Here is a 24658-nt window from a genome sequence, read left to right on the forward strand (position 1 = left end):
GCTTAACCAACTGAGCCACCCAGTTGCCCCTATTTATTTTCTTTTAATGAAATGTCTTCAAATCTTCTGTCCATTTTGAATTGGCTTGTGGGTAGTCTTGTCTTAATTCTTTGCAAATTCCACATATAAGTCCTTTGTCAGAGATGTGATTTGCAAGTATTTTATCCTAGTTGGTTGCCTGCTGTTTCATTTTCACAACAGTAGCTTTGCTTTTTATTTTTATTTTTAAATTATTTTTTATTAATTATATTTTAATTCCAGTATAATTAACATAGTGTCACTTTTGTTTCAGGTGTACAATGAGAAGTGCTCATTGTAATAAGTGTACTCCTTAATCCCCATCACTTATTTAACCCTCCTCCTCTCTGTTAACCATCGGTTTGTTCTCGATAGTTAGGAGTCTTTTCTTGGTTCCCTCTCCTTCTCTCTCTTTTTGCCTTGGCTCATTTGTTTGATTTCTTAAATTCTACATATGGGTGAAATCATATGGTATTTATCTTTCTCTGAATTATTTCACTTAACATTATACTTTCTAGTTCCATCTCTGTCATTGCAAATGGCAAGATTTCATTTGTTTTTAGGGCTGAATAATATTCCATTGTGTATATGTAACACTTCTTTATCCATTAATCTATCAATGGACACTTGGGCTGCTTCCAAAATGTGACTATTGTAAATGATGCTGCAATTAACATAGGGGTGCATTTATCCCTTTGAATTAGTGTTTTTGTACTTTTAAGGTAAATACCCAGTAATACAATTACTGGATCATAGGGTAGTTCTATTTTTAACTTTGAGAAACCTCCATACTGTTTTCCACAGTGGCTACACCAGTTTGCATTCCCACCAACAGTGCACGAGGGTTCTTTTTTCTCCACATCCTCACTAAGACTTTTTTCCTGTGTTTTGATTCTAGTCATTCTGACAGCTCTGAGGTGATATCTCATTGTAGTTTTGATTTACATTTCCCTAATAATGACTGATGTTGAGCATCTTTTCATGTGTCTGTTAGCCATCTGTATGTCTTCTTGGACAAATATCTTTGAGTCTTCTTGGAGAAATATCTCTTCATGTCTTCTGCCCATTTTTAAATTGGATTATTTGGTTTTGGAGTGTTGAGTTGCATTAGTTTTTTCTATATTTTGGGACTAACCTTTTACTGGATATATCATTTGCAAATATCCTCTCCCATTCAGTAGGTTGCCTTTCAGTTTTTTTATTATATCCTTCACTGTGCAAAAGTTTTTTTTTTTTTTTTTTTATTTTGGTGTAGTCCCAATAGTTTATTTTTGCTTTTATTTCCCTTGTCTCATGTGATGTTTCTACAAAAATGTTGCTATGGCTGTTGTCAGAGACATCACTGCCTGTGCTCTCTTCTAAGATTTTTATGGTTTCATGCCTCACATATAGGTCTTTAATCCATTTTGAGCTCGTTTTTGTGTATGGTGTAAGAAAGTGGTTCAATTTCATTCTTTTGCATGTGGTCGACCAGTTTTCCCAACACTATTTGTTGAAGAGAATCCATCTTTTCCCCATAGGATCTTCTTTACTCTTTTGTCAAAGATTGACCATATTATTGTGAGTTTATCTATAAGTTTTCTATTGTGTTTAATTGGTCCACGTGTCTACATTTATGCCAGTCCCATACTGTTTTGATTACCACAGCTTTGTAATATAACTTGATGCCTGGAATTGTGATACCTCCATTTTTCTTCTTTTTCAAGATTGCTTTGGGCATTCAGGGTCTTTTGTGGTTCCATACAAATTATAGGATTATTTGTTATAGTTCTTTGAAAAATGCTGTTGGTATTTTAATAGGAATTGCATTAAATGTGTAGATTGCCTTTGGTAATATAAACATTTTAACAATATTTTTTTTCTTCCAACCCATTGTATAGAATGTCTTTTCATTTTTTTGTTGTTGTTGTTGTTGCTTTCACTTTATTTCATCAGAGTTTTATAGTTTTCAGAGTACAGGTCTTCCATCTCTTTGGTTAAGTTTTTTCGTAGATATTTTATTATTTCTCATGCAATTGTAAATGGGAGTGTTGTCTTAATTTCTTTTTTCTTTTTTTTTCTTCATTATTAGTGCATAGAAATGCAACATATTTCTGTATATTGACTTTATATCCTGTGACTACTGAATTCATTTATCAGTTTTAGTATTTTTTGGTGGAGTCTTCAGGGTTTTCTATGTATAATCTGTCATCTGCAAATAGTGAAAGTTTACTTTCTTCCTTAACAATCTGGATTCTTTTTTCTTTCTGTGTCTGATTATTCTGGCTGGAACTTCCAGTACTGTGTTGAATAAAAGTGGTTAAGAGTAGACATCCGTGTCTTGATCCTGATCTTAGGGGAAAAGCTCTGAGTTTTCTCCCATTGAGTATGATGTTTTATGTGGGTTTTTCCTATAAGGCCTTTATTATGTTGAGGCATATTACCTCTAGACTGACATTGTTGAAGTTGTTTATCATGAATGGATTTTGTATTTTGTCAAATATTTTTTTTTCTCCAAGTATTGAAGTGATCATATGGTTTTTATCCTTTCTCTTCTTGATGTGATGTATGATGTTGATTTATTGATTGAACCACACTTACATCCCAGGAAAAAATCCCACTTGATCATGGTAACTGATTTTCTTAGTGTATTATTGGATTTGGTTTGCTATTATTTTGTTGAAGGGTTTGTATATCTGTGTTCGTCAGAGATACTGGCCTGTAGTTCTCTTTTTTTGTGGTGTCTTTATCTGTCTTTGGTATCAGGGTGATACTGGCCTCATATAATGAATTTGGAAGTTTTCTTTCCTCTTCTAATTTTAGGAATAGTTTGCAAATAATAGGTGTTAAGTCTTCTTTAAAAGTTTGGTAGAATTTGCCTGCGAAGCCATCTGGTCCTGTTGGGAGTTGTTTGATTACTGATTCAATTTCATGTCTGGTAATCAGTCTGTTCAAATTTTCTTTTTCTTCCTGGTTCAGTTATGGTAAGTTATATGTTTCTAGGAATTCACCCATTTGTTCTACATTGTCTAATTTGTTGGCATATAATTTTTCATAATACTATCTTATAGTTGTTTGTATTTCATTTGTGATTTTGAGTTCTCCTTTTTTCTTTTCTTTTTCTTTTTTTTGTGAGTCTGGCTAGAGATTTATCAATTTTGTTATCTTTTCATAAAAGCAACTCCTGGTTTCATTGATCTGTTCTGTTCTTTTTTAGTTTCTATGTCATTTATTTCTACTCAATCTTTGTTTCCTTTGTTCTGCTGGTTTTGGGTTTCATTTGTTCTTTTTTTTTAGGTCTTTTAGGTGGAGGTTAGGTTGTTTATTTGAAATTTTTCTTGCATTTGAAGGCAGCTTCTACTGCTATAAACCTGCTTCTTTGAACACCTTTTGCTGCATCCTAAAGACTTTATGTTGTGTTTTGTCTCCATGTAATTTTTTATTTCTTCTTTGATTCCTTGGTTAATACATTCATTGTTTAGCAGCATGTTACTTAACCTCCATGTATTTGTGCTCTTCCCAGATATTTACTTGTGGTTGATTTCTAGTTTCCTAGCATTGTGGTCAGAAAAGATGCATGGGATGACTTCAATCTTTTTGAATTTGTTGAGACTTGAAGCCTAATATGTGGTCTATTCTGGAAAATGTTCCATATGCACTTGAAAAGAATGTGTCTTCTGCTGTTTTAGGATGGAATGTTCTGAATATATTTAAGACCATGTGGCCCAGTGTGTCATTCAAAGCCACTGTTGCCTTGTTGATTTTCTGTTTTGGTGATATGTTCATTGATGTAAGTAGGGTGTTAAGATCTCCTATTATTGTATTATTATCTATTAGTTCCTTTATGTTTGTTATTAGCTGTTTTATGTATTTGGGTGCTTTCAGGTTGGGTGCATAAATATTCACAACTGTATCCTCTTAGATTTATCCTTTATTATTATATAGTGGCCTCCTTTGTCTCTTGTTACATTCTTAGTTTTAAAATTTATGTTGTCTGATATAAGTACTGCTACCTCAGCTTTGTTTTGACCTTCATTTGCATGACAAATATTCATCCATCCCCTCACTCTCAATCTGCAGGTTGTCTTTAGGTCTGAAATGAGTCTCTTAAGCAGCATATAGATGACTCCTGGGTTTTTTTCTACTCTGTCTCATTATGTCTTTTGATTATAGTGTTTAGTCTATTTATATTAAAAGTAATTATTGATATGTATGATACATGTGTTCATTGCCATTTTGTTACTTTTTTGTGGTGTTTTTGTAACTTTCTCTGACCATTCTCTTGCTCTCTTTCATGATTTATTGGCTTTTTTTTTAGTAACATACTATTCTTTGCATATCAATTATTCTTTGCATATCAATTACTGGGTTTTGAGTTGCGGTGACTATTCAATTTGTATTTAACATGTATGTTAAGTTGATGGTCACTTAAGATTTTTTTGGTTTTGATTTTCTTTCTTTTTTTTGTTCTTTTTTGTTTTTTGGGTTTTTTTGTTTGTTTTGTGTTTTGTGTGTGTGTGTGTGTGTGTGTGTGTGTGTGTGTGTGTGTTTTGAGGAGAGAATGTGTGAGTGAGGGAGAGAAGTGGAGGTGGGTGGGAGAGAAGAGAAAAGAAAGAGAAGAGACTCTTAAGCAGGCTCCACACTAAGGGCAGAGCCCGACATGGGGCTCTATCCTATGACCCTGGGACCATGACCTAAGCTGAAATCAAGAGGCAGATGCTCAACTGACTAAGCCACCCAGGTGCCCTGCTCCAGTTCTTTACTCCCTTCCTCCTCTGTTTTAGGTATATGGTGTCCTATTTTACATCATTTTATTTTGTGAATCTCTTGACTGATTTTTATAGATATACTTATTTTTACTGTGTTTATGCTTCTAAATTTTTATGCTCTCATGTTTTTTCCTTTATACTCAGAGTACCCTTTGATATTTCTTGTAGGGTAGGCTGGTTTAGTGGTCATAAACTCCTTTAGTTTTTGTTTGTCTTTCTCTCCTTTTCTGACTGAGAACCCTACTGTATATTCTTGGCTGCAGATTTTTCCATTTCAGCATTTTGAATATGTCATGCCACTCCCTTCTGGCCTGCAAAGTTTCTGCTGAATAAACTTGTGGACTTTCCCTTGTATGTAAGTGTCATCTTTCTTGCTGCTTTCAATTTTTTTCTTTATCACTGTTTGCCATTTTAATTACTATGTGTCTTGGTGTGGACCTCCTTGGGTTGATTTTGTTGGGGCATCTCTGTGCCTCTTGTATCTAGATATCTGTTTCCCTCCCCAGATCAGGGAAGTTTTAAGCTATTATTTTTCTTCAAATAAATTCTCTTCCTCCTTTCTCTCTTCTTCTGTGATCCGTATAATGCACATATTATACTTGTTGGAGTTACTGATTTCCCTAAGTCTTTTCTTATTTTGTATAATTCTTTATTCTCTCATTTGGTCAACTTGATTACTTTCATTACTCAATCTTTCGGGCCATTAATTCATTCCTTTGCTTCATCTAGCCTGCTATTTATTCTATTACATGTATTTTTTATTTCATTTATTATGCTCTTCAACTGATTGGCTTTTTAAAAAAAATATTTTTAAAAAAACCTCATTGATGTCTTCTATGATCATTACTTTAAATTCTCTATCTGGAATATTGCATATATCACTTCACTTGGGTCTCTTGCTGTGGTTTTGTTCTGTTCTTTCATTTGGGACATATTCCTCTGTCTTCTCATTTTGTCTAATGCTTTGATTCTCTGTGATAGGAAAGTCAGCCATGTCTCTTGCCCTTGAAGATAATAGCTTTATGAAGAAGAGGTTCATTAGTGCCCTGCAGTCCAGTGTCCCCTGTTTTCTAGGAGCTGGCACTTCAGGGAGTATTTCCTATGTGTGCTGCATGTGCCCTACTGTTTAGTCTTGGCTGCTTTTTCCTTCAGTCCAGTTGTCTGCAGAGGTTCTCTTTACCTATGGTGGGCAGCTCCCTACCATGTGGAGTATGTTGTAACAAGGTATGTGCTGGTCTGCTTCATAATGTGCCCTGCCACCACTGCCATCAGACCTGAGCCCCTCTCCTCCCCCCCGCCGCAAAAGTTGTGGGTGTAGATGCCGTGTTGGTGAGGTTTGTGCTGGTCTTCTGGGGGAAGAAGCCACATTAGTAGAACTGAGGAAAGCATGATTTGGAAGGGTGGATCTACTAAAGCACAGGGGTTCAGGGCTTGGTGTAAGCAAGTTAGACAGGTGCCTGCCAGCTCCTTTGTTCCTGGAGCAGTCCCCTGTGATCCCTACCTCTTTTGACCACTCTCTGAGATGAGTAAATCACTCTCCCTACTATGTACTTCCAGAGTTTTTCGAACTGACTCTTCCATGTTGTATCTCTGCTGCTGTTTGTCATGCTATCTCTTTAAGGGTAAGGATTCTATTTCCTAATTCCCTCTGGCCTCTCCCAGAGCTGAGTCCACCAGTTTTTTAAAACTCTAAGCTTTCAGTTCCACTGGTTGTCAGAAATCATGAGATTTGGCCCCTTTTACTTTCAGTGTCAAATGTTATGGGGTTTTATTTCTGCTGTGCAGGTTCCCTGGTGTGGTAGCCTGTTTTTTGCCCTTTTCCACAGCACCACCAGTTCCTGCCTTAATGCAGATGGCTAAGGTCTGTTTTGCTCCCAAATAGCATCTTTGCCCTTTTGCCTTCTTCAATGTCACCTCTTCTCTACCTTTTAGTTGTGGAGTTTGTTCTGCCAGTCTTTGGGTCACTTTCTACATTATTTATGCTGATACTAGTTGTATCAGGGGGACAGTATGGGCTTAGAGTCCTCCAACTCTGCCATCTTCCCAGCCTCTTAGTTCTCCACAATCATAGCATTAGAAGAGCATGTTTTCTCCTGCTGAAGAGCAATTTCTTGATTTTATTATTTAATAGTTCTTGCTTTTTATGTCTTATTTAAGAAACCTTTCCCAAATCCAAAGTTTCTAAGATATTATACAATATTTTCTACTAGAAATTTTATAAACTTAGCTCTTAGATCCATAATTATGCTATGGTATGTCCTCTGATGTAAGTAAAGGTCAAAGTTTTATTTATGTAACTATGTTGTTGTTACCAAATTGTTCCAGTTTGTTGAAAATGATAATTTCCCCAATTAAATTGTTTTGGCATCTTTGTAAAAAAAAAAATGCCTGTATATGTGTGTCTATTTTGGGCATCCTATACAGTTCTAATAATCCATATTTAGTTACTATAGCTTTACAAGTCTTGAAATTAGATAAATTATCTTAAAAGGCTTTTTCTTGAATATTCTAAGTCTTTTGTATTTCTATAAATATTTGATCATCAGTTTTCTGATTTCTACAAAAAAAGCGCCTGATTTTATTTTTATTGGGTTTGTATTGAATCTGCAGAAGAATTTGGGTAAAATTGTCATGTTAATAATATTGAATCTTCTGATCAATGAACAAAGTATATCGCCTTAACTAATTTAGGTCATCTTTAATCTCTCAGAAATATTGAATAATTCTTAGGGTAGAAATTGTTCACACCTTTTTGCCAAATTTATACCTAAGTATTTCCTATTCTTAACGTTACTATCAGTGGTATTTTTAATGTTAATTTATGATTGCTTGTCACTAGTATATATTAAAATAATTGATTTTTCTATAATGGCCTAATATTCTGTAATTCTAACTTTATTTTATTAGTATTTTGGTATATTCAGATTTTCTTTAGAAGTAAAGATGGCTTTACTTCTTTTTCAATCTGGATTTTTCTTGCCTCTTATTACATTGAATAAACCCTCCATCACAATACTGAATAGAAGTGTTGAGGGTGGGCATCCTTGCTTTGTTCCTGGTCTTCGGTGAAAAACATTTATGTTTCAACAAAATGATGTTAGCTTTGGCATTTTCATAAATAATCTTTGTCAGATTAAGGGAGTTCCTCACTATTTCTACTTTTAGGATTTTTTTATGAGTGTATGCTGCATTTTCTGAAATGCTTTTCTGCAAAATTGGATGATTATATGGCCTGTTAATATGCATTTCACAGATTCTTCAAACATCAAACCAAACTTGCATTCATGGAATAAATCTGATTTGGTCATGATGTAGTATCATTTTTATATAGTGTTGGATTTCTTTGCTAAAATTTTGTTAAGAATTTATTCATGTCAGGTAACTGGGTGATTCAGTCTGTTGAGTGTCCCACTTAGGCTCAGGTCATGATCTCATGGTTCGTGGATTTGAGCCCTGCATAGGGATCTGTGCTGACAGCTCGGAGCTGGAGCTGCTTCGGATTCTGTGTCATCCTCTCTATGCCCCTCCCTTGCTCGACTCTGTCTATCTCTCTCTCTCTCAAAAAATAAATGATCATTAAATATTTTTTTTTAATTTATTCGTGTCTAAAGGATATTGTTCTGTAGTTTTCTTGTTATGTCTTTTTGTGTTTTGTTCCTAGACTCATAGCTAGGAAGAATTTCTTTCTCTTCAATTTTCTGAAAGTGTTTGTATAGAATTGGTATTATGTCTTTATTTGTTCAGTGTTATTCACTAGCAAAATGGAAATAATTTTACCTAAAGATTTAATTATTTTAACAGGTATAGGACTATTCAGATTTCCTATTTCATTTTGAGTGAGCTTTGGTAATATGTGTATGTTAAGATACATGCTATTCATCTAAGTTACTGAACTTATAAGCATAGAGTTGTTTATGATAATTTTTTATTTTTTAAACTTCTGGAAGATGTATAAAGACTATCACTGTCTGATTTATGATCTTCACAATTCTTTTTATTTCCTGTCAGTCTGGCTAGGGGGGTTTATTAATTTTTAGATTCTTTCAAAAAATTAGCTTCTGGGGTGCCTGGGTGGCTCAGTCGGTTGGGTGTCTGACTTCGGCTCAGGTCATGATCTCACGGTTCGTGGGTTTGAGCCCCGTGTCGGGCTCTGTGCTGACAGCTCAGAGCCTGGAGCCTGGAGCCTGGCTCAGATTCTGTGTCTCCCTCTGTCTCGGCCCCTCCCCTACTCATGCTCTGTCTCTCTCTGTCTCTGTCTCAAAAATAAATAAACATTAAAAAAATTAGCTTGTGATATTATTTTTAATTATTTATTTTTTGTTTTCAATTTTATTTCTTCTCATAAAAATTCCCTTTATTTATGTTTACTTTGGGTCTAAATTTTTTTTCTGGTTTCTTTCAGTACAAGCTTAGGTTTTTGAGTTAACACCTTTCTTCTTTTCTAATATAGACATATAATGCCATAAAAATTTCCTCTAGAGACTGTTTTATATATAACCTACATATTTTGATTTTTCATTTGTAATCTGTTTTAAATCATTTCTAATTTTCCTTTTATGTTTTTCTCTATTCTGGTGGGTTATTTAGGAGTGTGTTGTTTTGGGGCACTTGGGTAGCTCAGTCAGTTAAACGTCTGACTTTGGCTCAGGTCATGATCTCGTAGTTCATGAGTTTGAACCCTGTGTCAGACTCTGTGCTGACAGCTCAAAGCCTGGAGCATGCTTCAGATTCTGTGTCTCCCTCTCTCTCTGCCCCTCCCCTACTCATGCTGTCTCCCTCTCTCTCTGTCTCAAAAGTAAATAAACATTTTTTAAAAAGTGTGTTGTTTAGTTCCCACTTAGGAAGTTTTTAGATGTCCTTCTCTTACAGATTTATAATTCTATTGTGATCAGAGAGCACACTCTGGACTATTTTAAAGAGTTTTTTTAACCTTTACTAAGAATTGTTTTATGGCCTAACATGACATCTTTAAAACAATTTTGTCTGCATTTGAAAAAAAAATGTGTATTCTGCTACTGGGTGAAGTGTTCTATAAATGTCAATTATATCAGGTTGATTGATAGTGTTGTTCATGTTTTCAATATCTTTACTAATTTTCTGTCTATATATTCTGTCAGATATTGAGAGAAAGATTTGAAATCTCCAACTGTAATTGCAGATTTGCCTATTGTACTTTGTAGTTGTACCAGATTTTCTTCATGTATTTTGAAACTGTTATATACATAACCTATGAGGATTTTTATGTACTCTTGATAAATTGACCCACTTATCATTATTAAATGATCCCTCTTAGCCCTGGCAGTATTCTTTGCTCTGAAGCATACTTTGATATTAATATAGCTACTGCAATTTTCTCTTTGCTGCTGTTAGCAGGGGTATATCAATTTTTTTAGACTAAGGCTCAATAACCTTTTTCTGTTGAGGATCAATAATAAATATTTGGAGCTATTATGATGCTTTGGTTTCATTGGCTAAGTCCTCTGTATGGGAAATGCATTTGTTGAGGGGCACAGGTTGCATGTTCTACAAATAGGAGTGGCAATATTTCACCTCTGCTTTCATACTGTAGATATGAATTTTTCCAGATCTCCTTTTACTTCCCATTTCACAATATATCTCATTATATCTCCTTTGTTTGCTACTGGAGTTCCTGCTTTCAGTGATCAGTCACCATCAAGGTGGTTAAACCCTCTACATGTCCATATAGCCCATGGGTTATTTACAATCCTTGCCAGTATAAAGACTAACACACTGTCATTCCTTTTCCCCTGCCTTCTGCTCCTCTCCAAAACTCTTTCAGTCTTGCAAAAATAGATATAGAAGGAAGATCAGAAATTCCCTTGCAAAAGCAGGTTGCCCAGTTTAAGAAAACATGCCAATCATCCCTTCTTGTGACCACTCAACATTTACAAGTAAATCTTTTTGAGCCCTTCTCACTTGGATTGGGAGAAGGATTTGAGAAGATATCCTTTCATTTCCACTCTGAGCAGGGAGGAAAAAAGTCCGATATTCCATTTCTAACTTAATGATCCAGGACTCAGATAACTTTTTTGGATACCTGCCCAAACACTCCCAATTATTGACATATAAGGAAGAGGTGACTAGCATAGCAGAGCCATTCAGCTGTTGCTAGATAAGTCCTGAGAAGGGTATGACCCCAGTTGTTTTTCAGCTCTATTCTTAATATGAAATAATTAAATCCCCCCTTTTTCCTTAGCTTTACATCCTAGTTACCAATTCTGAGAAAAAAAGTCGCAAGCAACACACTTGAAAAATAAAACAACAATAATTGCATACTATGCACCCTGCTCCTTTTTATTTTTAACATACATTGGAGACTATTCCAGGCCCGCCTCCCTCTGCGTGTGTGTGTGTGTGTGTGTGTGTGTGTGTGTCCCTGTTCAGTTACTTAAAGGTATAAAAAAGTTACACCAAACTTAATGGCATAAAACAGCAATAATTTTATTACTTTTATCTCTTTCAGTTCTGGAAGTTGACAGAGATTAGTTCTTGGGTATTCTTATGTTGCTGTCAGATAGTAACCATGAGCCATAGTTCAAGGTACCATAGTTACCTTGAATGCTTCCGCCTCACATGTCTAGTGATTGATACTGATTGTTAGCTGAGATCTCAGCTGTGGTGGTCAGCTTAAACACCTACAACTGACTTCTTCTACAGGCCTTGGATCATCTCACAGTATGGCAACTGGATTACAAAAGCGAGTATCTTAAGAGAGACGTGGTACAAAGGAGTGACTTATGCTTGGAAATCATGCAGCTTTCTTCTGTCAGATTCTCTTTGCTAAAGGTGAGTCATCAAGGCTATACATACTTAAAGACAGGGGAATTAGATTACACCTTTTGATAGAAGAATTGTCAGTCCATTCTTTGAGCCCAAATTATTTCCTCTCTTTTCACATGAGAAATATACATGCTCACTTCTGCAGTACCTCCTAAAATCTCATTTATTATACCTTCAGTCTCAGGCTGAATTTCTATGATGCTATCGTCTAAATGAGATCCAGTTGACCTTGGGTATGTTTTTCAGGAATAGCATCTTGAGTATACTGTAGATCTGAATACATGTGATTTAAAGAAACGAATGATCTACCTCTCACCCAAAATACAGTGATGTGAGAAACATAAGTTAGATATTCTCATATAGGGAGGGAAAGAAGGGAAAAGAAAAACGGAGATCTACAACAGTAACTAGTCTGTTATAATTCTGAAATCCTTAAAAGCATATGTTACCATTTCTTTGATTAGGGAATAGTTCTGCTGTCTGACAATTCTCCATGGCTCTTGGTTTTTCCCTTTGAATTGTATTTCCTTTTGCCTAAAATGTAACCTGTGACTATAACGGAATGCTCTTCTCTGCTTGCTTCCTTCCCATAGAAGTTTGGGTACACCAAGAGTACTTTTCATTTCACACCATTGCTTTCCCTTTTAGTCCAAGCTGGCAGTGTTTCTGTCAGTATGATTTTCTTAAAATTTTTATGGATTTTTCAAGCAATATTTTTAGGGTTCATGCTATTAAATAAAAGCTGTTCACATAAAAAGTTTTGAGGCAAAGTCTTTTCTACCTCCAACTCCCACTAAAGTTTCTGTGGGATAATGCCCTAAACATTATTAGAAGCCCTATTTTTTTTTAATTGAGAGAAAATGTGAAGTATTCTCTTATGTGCTCTTAGGTGGCTTTCTTGTCTGCTTGAAAAGGTATATGAGGCACCACTTTAAATCCTTCTGAAGTCTTACAAACTACTTTAAAGTCATTTTTAGACCATGTTTTCCTGGCAGTGCCCTGGATCTCATCTTTGCCTGAAAGCTATTTCTTAACTTGAGAATAGTTTACCATCTACAGGGACTGGAAATGAGAAACTGTTTTATTTTAAACCAAAGTCCTGGATTCTTTATACTTAATTACTTTTTAAAAGCTCTTATTTCTTTAGCTCTTTTCTCGTATTATGATAACCAGCTGAAGAAATCAGGTGGAATATTCAAAAGCATGCCTGGAAATTTCCTTAGACAGATTATCCAGTTCATTAGGTATATTTATTTTCCAAATTTCAAACGGCTGTTGGTAAATTTCACACAACTACATAACCAGGGTTTCTTTTCCTCCAATTTTTTTAATGTTTATTTACTTTTGAGAGAGAGAGCAAGCACGAGCATGATTAGAGAGAGAGGGAGACCCAGAATCCGAAGCAGGCTCCAGGCCCTGAACTGTCAGCACAGAGCCCCACGGGAGGCTTGAACCCATGGACCATGAGATCATGGCCTGAGCCAAAGTCGGATGCTTAACCAACTGAGCCACCCAGGTGCCCCTCCTCCAACTTCTGATAAGTGTTTACTCACTTTTATTTAAGTTCTCACTGACGAACTCATCAAGACATTATAACAGGCAACAAACACTTTTGCTAACAGATTGAGCCTCCTCCAGCCACTTCTCATGCCTTAGTTCCAAAGCGAAGACCCTACATTTTATGTTTAGCTATGGCATCTAATATTCTCTAGTTCTCTGTGTGGCATTAAAATATTTTCTGGTTATCCATGTATCAAAACACCATCTTAGACTTAATACTAGTAAATGATTGCTTTTCTATGATGCTATCTCTGAGTTCTGAGGATTGAGGTCCTAGGCGGTTCCGGCCTAGGACCTCAACTTGCAGTTATGTCTCAGAACACCTACATGACACCTCAGTGTATGGTGTCAGGGGTGCAAGAGCTAATGTCCAGAGACAAAGCCAGGTTAAAGTAGCGTTGCCTTTTAGGACCTGGTCTCAGAATTTGTGGAGCATCACTGCCACTGCATTCCACTTCAATTCAAAGAAAAGGAAATTAGACACTATATCTTAATGGGAATGGTATTAAAGACTTTGCAGAAATGCTTTAAAACCTCCACAGTCCTCAGGGTGCCTGGGTGGCTCAGTCGGTTGAGCGTCCGACTTCAGCTCAAGTCATGATCCTGCGGTCTGTGAGTTTGAGTCCTGCGTCAAGCTCTGTGCTGACAGCTGGGAGCCTGGAGCCTGCTTTGGATTCTGTGTGTGTGTGTGTGTGTGTCTCTCTATGCACCTCCCGCCCCCCCCCCCGCCCTCGGCTCATGCTCTGTGTGTGTGCCTCTCTCTCTGTCAAAAATAAATAAACATTAAAAAAAAATTGAAAAAAAAACTCCACAGTCCTCTTTTATGGATACGTAGTTGTATCATATTCTTAATGTGACATTTAATTTTTTAAATTAATTTAATAAAATTGAAAAAGAGGATAAAGAACATTTTCTTTTAAATATCTTAGAATAATCTTTTCAGTAAAGTATCAGTAAAATACCAAGGGAATGTGTCTACATTTACACAACTGCAACAGAGCACTAATTAGGAGATAGGATGTCACTGACCTAAAAATGTGAAAACACAAGAAAATGTCATTTTATATTATTGTATATGAAAAAGATCCAAACAGGGTGATGATGTTTTAATAAATTTCAGAGACCAGGAAGAGGGTTGTCTCCTGTCTCTCTGCCATGCTTACTGTAGCAAGTTATGTATTATTCTTAAGAAATTTTTAGAAGAAATAAAATGTGTGCTACGTTTGCATGACTTGAGAGAGGAAACCAAGGTATGGGGATAATAGAGAGACCAATTTGGGCTCCAAAAAGCTGATTTATGTTAAAATAACTTTTCCATCATTTAAAGTGTTCCAAATTTAGAGAAAGCTATCAGGAGAGGTTCATTCATTAGGGAAACTTTATTTGTAATTGTGAGCTTCCATAATAAGGTTATATAAGGAAAAAGGGAAAAAAAGGAATTAGCATTTTTATCATTTATTTTTATTGAGGTATATTGATATACAATGTTTGATTAGTTTCAGGTTTACAACATAGTGATTCAACAATTTTATACATTATTCTATGCTTACCGTGATAAATGTAGTTACTCTCTGTCACCATACAAAGTTATTACAGTAGTATTGACTATATTCCCTATGCTGTACTTTTCATCCCTGGTGACTTATTTTATAACAGGAAGTTTGCACCTCTTCATCGTCTTTGCTTACTTGGCCCATCTCCCCAACTCCCTCCTCTCTAGAAACCACGCATTCTCTGTATTAATGATATTGTTTCTGTTTTGTTGTTTTTTTAAAAAATTTGCTCATTTGTTTTTTAGATTTCAGATATAAATGAAATCATATGGTATTTGTCTTTCTCTGATTTCTTTCGCTTAGTGTAATACCCTCTATGTCCATCCATGTTATTGAAAATGGCAAGATATTCTTCTTTATAGCTGAGTAATACTGCATTATGTGTGTGTGGACCACATCTTTTTTTAAAATTTTTTTGAGTATACAATTTTTTGACACACAATGTTACATTATTTTTAAGTGTACAGCACAGTGATTCAATATCTCCATATATTATGTGAGACTCACCACAAGGGTAGCTGTCACTGTAAAACACTACTACAATACAATTGACTATGTTCTCTTTGCTGTACCTTTTATTCCTGTGACTTATTCATTCTATAGTTAGAAGCCTGGATCTCCCACCACCCTTCCCGCATTTTGCATTTTGCCTATCCCGCATTCCCTTTTTCTCTGGCAATCATCAGTTTGTTCTCTGTATTTATAATTCTGATTCTTTTTGTTTGTTTATTCATTTGTTTTAAGATTGCACACATGAGGGAAATCACATGGTATTTGCCATTCTCCATCTCAAATTCTTTCATTTAACATAATCCCCTCTAGGTCCATCCATGTTGTCACAAAAGGCAGGATCTCATCTTTATTTATGACTGTGTTAGATTCCATTGTATGTATGTACCATATCTTCCTTATCCATTCATCTATCCATGGACACTTGGGTTACTTCCATAATTTGGCTATTGTAAATAACCCTTCAATAAATATAGGGGTGCATATATCTTTTCAAATTAGTGTTTTTATTTTCTTTGGGTAAATATCAGGGGTGGAATAATTGGATCATATGCTATTTCTATTTTTACTTATTTAAGGAAACTCCAAACTGTTTTCCACAGTGGTTGCAATAATTTATATTTCCACTGACAGTACAAAATTGTTCCCTTTTCTCCACATCCACACTAACACTTGTTATTTCTTGTCTTTTGAATACTAGTCATTCTGACCACTGCAAGGTGATAACTCATTGCAGTTTTTATTTGCATTTCCTTGATTAGTGATGTTGAGCATCTTTTCATGTGTCTGTTGGCTATCCTTATAAACTCTTTGGAATAATGTCTATTCATGTTCTCCATGTTAAATTGGATTACTTGGGAGGTTTTTTTTTGTGTTCAGTTATAGAAGTTTTTTTTAAAACATATTTTAGATATTAACCATTTATTGAATATCATTTGCAAATATCTTCTCTCATTCAGTAGGTTGCATTTTCATTTTGTTGATTGTTTCATTTGCTGTGCAAAAGCTTTTTGTTTTGGTGTAGCCCCAATAGTTTATTTTTGGTTTAGTTTCCCTTAGCTGAAGAGGCATATGTATAATAAATATGTTGCTAAGGCCAGTGTTCAAGTGATTACGGCCTATGTTTTCTTTTAGGAGTTGTATGGTTTCAAATCTCACACTTAAGTCTTTAATCCATTTGAGTTTAGTTTTGTGTATGGTGTAAGAAAGTGGCCCAGTTTCATTATTTTGCATGTAGCTGTCCAGTTTTCCCAGTGCCATTTGTTGAAGAGACTGTTTTTCCCTAGTGTATATCCTTGCTTCCTTTTTGTAGTTTAATTGACCATATAAGTAGGGCCTCATTCTGGTCTCTCTATCCTTTCCATTGATCTATGTGTCTATTTTTATACCAGCACCACACTATTTTGAATACTATAGCTTTGTAGTGTATCTTGATATCATGGATTGTAATACTTCAAGCTTTGTTCTTCCTCAAGATTCCTTTGTTTATTGAGAGTCCTTTCTGATTCCATACACATTTTAGGATTATTTGTTCCAGTTCTATGAGAAATACTATAGGTAATTTGATAGAGATGGCATTGAATCTCTATCTATTGAGATATCTCAATCTATCAATGTAGATTGCTTTGGGTAGTAGTGGACATTTTAACGATATTCTTCCTTTATCATAGCTAAAAAAAACAAGTGTAGAGAGGATGGGAAGCCATTGAATTTGGAAACTGAAGATTCACAGGGCATATCAGACTTATTTATTTCTGAGAGAGGATAACCAAAAACTTTAGCCCTAGCCCTGTCCTACTTATGAGGCCATCCTTAATATAGAAATAACCAGCAATGGATTGTGGCCAGTGTATCTGCAACATTCCTGTGTCAGTGACAAAACAGTCACTATTTTGAGGTGGATATATCAGGTCATCTTATAGTTATGCCATTAAATTTTCACATCTTCCAATTATTCTTATCTCAATCTTAAGCTCTTTAAGCAATTTTCACATAGACTTAGTTCCCTTTATAGGTCTTGAACTTCACGAGAAGGAATGGACTACAGGGATTCCTCCGGCTTTAGTGACAGTTTTTCTCTATGAATCAATACATCAACATTGCTTTTTTACAAAACACATGGGTTTTAGTTAATGAAACTATGGCTCAGAAAGAGAGATTCACTCACCCTATGTCAAAAACAATCTGGCTTCCAAGCCTCATACACAAAACTCTGCACTGTTGCGTATTGACTGGCTTGTTCCTGAGTGAACACATAACCCGATGTCTTAAGATAAGAGTACTTAGATGCAAGCATGCATTGTTCTGAGTTGCACTTCTGTGATAGCCATCATTATCACCATTTGATATATGAGAAATGGAGGTTTGGAGAGAATAAATTGTTCCTTCTAAACTTTCTTTGTGGAGTTTTTATCATGAATAGAGGTTTTAGTTTGTCAAATGCTTTTTCTGGATCTATTGAGATGATCATATGGGGTTTATCCTTTCTCTTATTAATGTGATATAGTACATTGATTGATTTGTGAATATTGAATCACCCTTGCATCCTGGAATAAATTCCACTTGATAGCGGTGAAAAATTGCTTTTAATGTACTGTTAAAATCAGTTTTCTTGTACTTTGTTGAGGATTTTGCATCTGTGTTAATCAGAGATATGGGTCTTCTGTTTTCTCTGTAGTGTCTTTGTCTGGTTTGGGTATCCGGGTACTGCTGGCCTCACAGAATGAATTTGGAAGTTTTCCTTCCTCTTCTACTTTTTGGAATAGTTTGAGAACAATAGATAATAACTCTAAATGTTTGATAAAATTAACCTGTGAACCCATCTGGCCTGGACTTTTGTTTGTTGGGTGTTTTTTATTACTGATTTAATTTCACTATTAGTAGTCAGTCTATTCAAATTTTCTATTCCTAATTCAATTTAGGAAGATTGTATGTTTCTAGGAACTTATCCACTTATTCTAGGTTATTCAATTTATTGGCATATAAATTTTCATAGTAACTTCTGTGGTGCTGGTTCTCTTCCTTCACTTCTGATTTTATTCATTTTAGTCTTCTTTCATGATGAGTCTAAATTTCTTTTAAATTTATCTTTTCAAAGAATCAGCTCATGGTTGAATTGATCTTTTAGGTATGTGTCTTTGTAGTCTCATATTTATTTTTGCTCTGATCTTTATTATTTCCTTCTACTAGTTTTGGGTTTTGCTCATGTTAATGTTCTTAAACAAAAAAATTTGGGGGGGTGTTAGAATATTTGAGATTTTTTTTTTCTTATTTTTGAGGTAGGCCTATAATGCTATAAACTTCCCTCTTAGAACTGCTTTTGCTGTCTAACAGACATTTTGGACTATTGTGATTTCATTTTAGTTTGTCTCCATGGTTTTTTTTTTTAATTTCCTTTTATCATGGTAGACCCATTTACTGCTTAATAGTAAGTTATTTAGTCTCAATATAATGTTGTTGATTCCATATTTCTTCCTGTGATTTCTAGTTTCATACTGTTCTCAGAAAAGTAGGATGATAGGCTTTTAATCTTCTTATAGCTAGAATTGTGTCTTAACGTATGATGTATCCTGGATAATATCCATGTGCACTTGAAAAGAATGTATATTCTATATCTGGTAGTATGTTCTATATGAATCTATTAGGCCCACCTGGTCCAATGTGTCATTCAAATCCAGTTTTCTTGTTGATTTGATGCCTGGATGATCTATCCATGGAAGTAAGTAGGGTGTTACAACCCCCTACTATTACTATCAGTTTGTCAGTTTTTCTGTTCATACTTGCTTTATACATTTAGGTCCTCTGATGTTGGGTACATAGATATTTACAACTAGTATAACCTCTAGTTGGACTGATCCTTGAAGGGCATTGTTGTTTCCTTCTTTGTCTTTTGCTACCATTTTTGTTCTGGTCTATTTTGTCTGATATAAATATGGCTACCCTCGTTGGTTTTTATGTTTGAGAGTAAAAGGAGGAAAAAACATACCATGCAGTCTGTATGTGTCTTTAGCTCTGAAGTGAGTCTCTTATAGTAGCATATAGATGGGTCTTTTAAAAATCCATTTAGCTAGCCTATGTCTTTTGATTGGAGCATTTAGTCCATTTACATTTAAAGTAATTATTGGAATGTATGTACTTATTGCCATTTTGTTATTTGTTTTACAGTTGTTTTTATAGTTCTTTTCTTCTCTTCTTCACTTTTTCCCTTTGCAGTTTGGTGGCTTTTAGTATTATGCTTTGATTCCTTTCTATTTATTTTTTGTGTATCAAAGTTTTTTGATCTGTGGTTACCATTGGGTTCACGTATAACATCCTCTTGTGTATAGCAGCCTACATTTAGCTGATAGTCACTTAAGTTTGAACATATTGTAAAAGCACTGAATTTTTACTGGGCAATATTTTATGTATATGTCCTATTTTATATCTTTATATTTTACGTATTCCTTAATTATTGTAGATATAGTTAAATTTACTACTTTTGTGTTTTAACCTCCATACTAGCTTTATATTTTATTTACACATAAAAACATAGTAAAAGTAGTAATTTTTTCTCTCATAATAATTTTATTTTATTAGTTTTACTTGGTTGTAGCTAACCTTGGTTGTAGGTTTTTTCTTTCAGCACTTTACATCATGCTACTTCCTTTTAGCCTGTTATATTTCTGCTGGAATATCAGGTGATATACTATGGAGTTTCCCTTGTATGTAACTAGTTTTTCTCTTGGTGCTTTAAAAATTCTCTTTATTGGTACTTTGTGCAATTTTAATTTTTATGTGTATTGGTGTGGATCTCCTTGGGTTCATCTTGTTTGGGACTCTCTGTGAATACTGGACATGGATGTCTATATCCTTCCCCACATTAGGGAAGTTTCCAGCTGTTATACCTTCAACTAAATTTTCTCCCTCCTCCTGTATCTTCTCCTTTTGGGATCTCTATAATGTGAATGTTATTATGCTTGATGATATTGTAGTGGTCCCTGAACTTATTCTCATTTGTTATTTTTTTCTCTTTTTGCTGTTCATCTTGGTTACTTTCCATTCCCCAGATTACTGATCCATCCTTCTGCATCTTCTAATTGGCTGTTGATTCCCTCTAGTGTATTTTTCATTTTATTTATTCTTCAATTCTTTGGTTCTTTTTTTTTTACACATTTTAGATCTCTTTTTTGAAGTTCCTTCTGAGTTCACCCACTTTTCTCTTAGGTCTGCTGAGAATCTTTATGACCATTAGTTTGAACTCTATCAGATGTATTGCTTATCTCCTTTAAGCTCTTTTTTGTATGATTTTGTTTTATTTAGGTGATATTCCTATATCTTGTTTGTCTCACTCTTTGCATGTATTCTATGTATCAGGTAGGTCAGTTACATCTCTTGATCTAGAAGGTAGTGGTCTTGTAGAAATTGTCCTCTGGTATAATCCCCTTTGGTCACCAGAACCAAGTGTATTCCCAGTAGGGGCTATCCATAATTGCCTTCTGTGGTTAAGCCACTATTGCTGGGGAATGCAGGTAGTTAAGGCTGGCCTTTAGCCTTGCTGGCTACAATGAGCCAGTGTGATAGCTGTGGGTGTAACAAGATGCAGAATTTATGCAGCCAGCTCAGAGTCCTTGCATAGGAACTGCAGGTGTGATGTGTGGGGTTAGCTTTCTTGATTTCCATGATGAGAGTCACTTTGGAGGGGCACCTATGGGAGTGGGTAGGTTTGTGGAGGATATCTTCAGGAAGACATTGAGGTGGGGCACCTGGTACTAGCAAGACAGATGGAGAGGGTTAGTGATAGCTCTGCAAGCACCTAACTATATAGGCTAGGGGAGGAGAGGAGAAATAGTACCTACCAGCACTTTTACTTCTGAAGAAATTTCCTGAAGGTCCCTGCCCCTCTAGCACACATGATAAAGTTAGTAATTAATCATCTCCTTCATGTATAACCCAGGCACATTTCAAAGAGCTGCTTCTGTGCTGTCTCAGGCTGAATTATTTAGTGATGTGGCTCTTTAAGGGTGCAGTATCGGTTTCCTATAGTTTCTGGCTCTCCCAAAGTTAAGCTGCATTGATTTTTAAAGCCAGATATTATAGGGGCTCCTATTTCCTGTGGGCATTCCCAGGGCTTGGGGGGTTGCCAAGGGTGAGGTCTGATCCCCTTTCATCTGTGTGCTTGTGATGTGTCTCCTGTTTGTGGTTATTCATGCTGAGGATTTGTTTCCCAAGTGCATTTTCTTCCATCTTCCCTTATCAATGTGGCCTGTCACTAGCTGTGGAATACCTGGGGTACCAGTCTTTTAGTTGGAGTACACATTCCTTCACTGTGTCTATGGGATGAGCAGAACTCAGCATCATCTTCCCTCTCCCATATCAGGCTTCTAACCCATGGTTCTGAGCCTTATATTTTGCTTAGTTTCTTCTTCAAACTTACTAAGTTTCAAAGCAAGAACTGGTTAGTTATATAGGCTATAGAGCCAAACAGTATGGGAAAAAGTAGGCAAAGGAGGTTAAGGGTATCTTAATTTAGAGAAGGGACATTTTGGAGGCAACCTATGTCATAGTGCAATAGTTAAGGGGATGCTTAAAGGCAGGAGCTTTGGAGCCAGAGACTGCGTTCAAATTCTTGATTTAACACATTACCTCTGTGAACATGGGGAAGTTACTTAACCTCTCTGATCTTGATTTTTCTAAATAAAGTTTGTAAAATACCTAGCAGATTGCAAGTATACAATTGTAGCTATTTTATTACCATTATTAATTCTCCTCCTTAAAGAGGCCCACAATATGCCTTATTTTTTAATATCTTATTCCACCCTGGGAATTTCTCAATCTCTTATAAGATTAAAATTTCCCATGAAATTTAGGAAGAAGCCTAACCCAACTTTTATTTCAGACTTTTGTGCCTATTTTCTTCTCTTCTTCCTTCATTAAAAATGAAATACAATGATTTTATTCATTTAAAAGTCAGAAGGTCCACATACAAATGGATCAATCTTGGGTACATGTAACAGAGAAAAAATTTAATTGAAAAAAAAAAATGGTCAGGTGCAATCCAAGCTCATCTGGTCCTTAAACTTAGGTTTAAGTACCATGTTGGAAAATTTCAGCCTTGCCATCCTCTCCATGGTATGTGTCTGTATGGGGTATCTTAAATGCAAGCAGCAGAAGAGTTTTTATACCAACTGCTGTTCTCCAAATAAAACTTCAGCCATCCGCATCATTGACACCAGCTGTTTCTGTTAAGAAAAAGAGTATAATTTTTTTTCATGAATTCATGAAAAAAAAATCTGTTCCATCTAGTTGATCAATCATGGCCATAAGAATTAAAAAACAAAACAAAATGAATCACTCCCGTGGTTTGTAAAACTTGACCATCTACAAGAGACATTTGGGCACAGCCTGAGGCAGCCTGAAGGTATTTTATAAAACTAGGTGAACCAAAATGTAATTCATCAAAACATATTTAAGAAGCACTATGATAGGCCCTGAGGGAAAACAAAAAGTGTGTACAAGCAGACTCCGTGTGTGACTAGTTTATAATTAATATTTACTTGTCTCTTTTGGTTGTTAGCGAATATGCTGTGTTATTGTGGAAAACACTCAGCCTCCCCACAAAAGCCATTTTAACCAATTTCATATCTGAAATAGAAAATAGATCATCTAAAAGAAACTAATAATGACCTAGCAAAATGTTGCTATGTTGAAAGTCATTTCCATTTTGATCTGAGGATGGCTGAACCAGCTCTATGTATTAATGACTCTCTCTCATCTCCCATCCTGTCTTCCTCCACCATTCAACAGGAGCTGAACTACCCCTGCCCCAACACTGCAGGATCAAATTTCAGAGATTTGAGGGCTAAGAACAGAGCACTAAGTCCAGAGGAGAAAAAGCTAGGAACCTCTGGATCTTCCTGAAGCTATTGTGCTGTGTGCAGAATTGTGGCCTGCCACCAAGGTCATGTGGGGTAGGTCCCATTCCAATATGACTGCTATCCATAGAAAAAAATATTAAGACATATACACAGACCGAGGAATGACCATATGAGGATACAGTGAGAAGATAGCCATCTGAATGCCAAGGAAAGATGTCACCTCCAGAACTGGAAGAAAATACATTTGTTGTTTAAGCAACCCAGTCTGGGATATTTTGCTAAGGCAGCTCTAGCAAATATACCTGGTTACCTGTCACCTCTATTCCTCTAAGGGTTTTAAAGACTAGCAAATTCCCACTGATTGTTTCATATATGATTTCTCCATTCCCTGGGCATGAATGCATCTAGACCTTTTCCTTATCACTGTACCCAGATGAAGCAAAGCTATTTTGTTTAACATCTAAGAGTTTTGAGGAGTAATGGGAAAAGCTTATATAATTTCCAAGATAATTCGGTAATTTTCCAAACTCCCACATGGCATCTGCTAATTAATAAGATACAAAATGTCAAAAGACTATATATTCACTAATGCTAATGCATCTGAATATTGGGTATCATGGTAATATCCACATATAAGTAGTATTACCCACTTTATAAGTTAGGTATGCAAGTACAGTCAATTCTTATTTTTCCAATTAATCTTTAGATTACTGTAGGCTTCCATTTGGAAAATTCTTCTGAACCCTATAAAATAATGTTGGGGCTCACTTTCCATATTCTAAACACAAGGTAGAGAACTGTAAAATCCTATCAGTTCAGGGCTACTGCCATATTGGTATCAAATGGTTGTTACTATAAATGATACCCTGATACAAGGAACACTAATACATTATGTAGTGATGGCCTTGCTGGCCTGTTTCTTGTCTCAAAGGGTCCAATACCTGCAGGTACATCCTGGCTCAGAAACATGTTTTGCTAGCTCTAATCTAAAAAAAAAAACCACCTGGATCCATATTACGATCAGGTTACCAGCCATTTATCTCATAGTGAGAACCCTTCTAGGGCTTTTGGTATCCTTTATCATAAACTAGCCTTGGATTCTGCTATCAGCTGAATGTTAATGTCCTCCAAAATTCCTATGTTAAAGGCTAATCCCCAAAGCGACAGTATTTGAAGGTGAAGCCTTTGGGATTTGGGAAGTCATTAGTTCATGAGGGCTATCATTAAAAAAGATCAATGCTGAGAGAGGGGCCCAAGATAGTGACATAGGAAGACCCTGAACTTAACCACCTCCATGGACACACCAAATCTACCTATTTATACAAAAATTATTCTGGAATTAAAATTAAGGGCTGAAGAGATTCTTCAAATCAAAAGACCACCTAAAGAAGAGCAAGAGAGATAGAGACAAGATAACAAAGGGATCCCTACACCTAGCACTGGTAACTGTAGTTGGTGGGGATAGTACAAGGGACTATGAGCAGATTTTTCCAGTGTCCCAGGACAGACAAAAGCCATGGTATTAAAGGGCAACTAGAATATAAAAGAACTAGCCCTAAGTCCTCCCAAATGGCTAAGGAGATGTTGGAACTCTCTCTGGGTCAGAGGGCCTGGT

This window comes from Lynx canadensis, chromosome C1, assembly GCF_007474595.2.
Source record: "Lynx canadensis isolate LIC74 chromosome C1, mLynCan4.pri.v2, whole genome shotgun sequence".
Lineage (NCBI taxonomy): Eukaryota > Metazoa > Chordata > Mammalia > Carnivora > Felidae > Lynx > Lynx canadensis.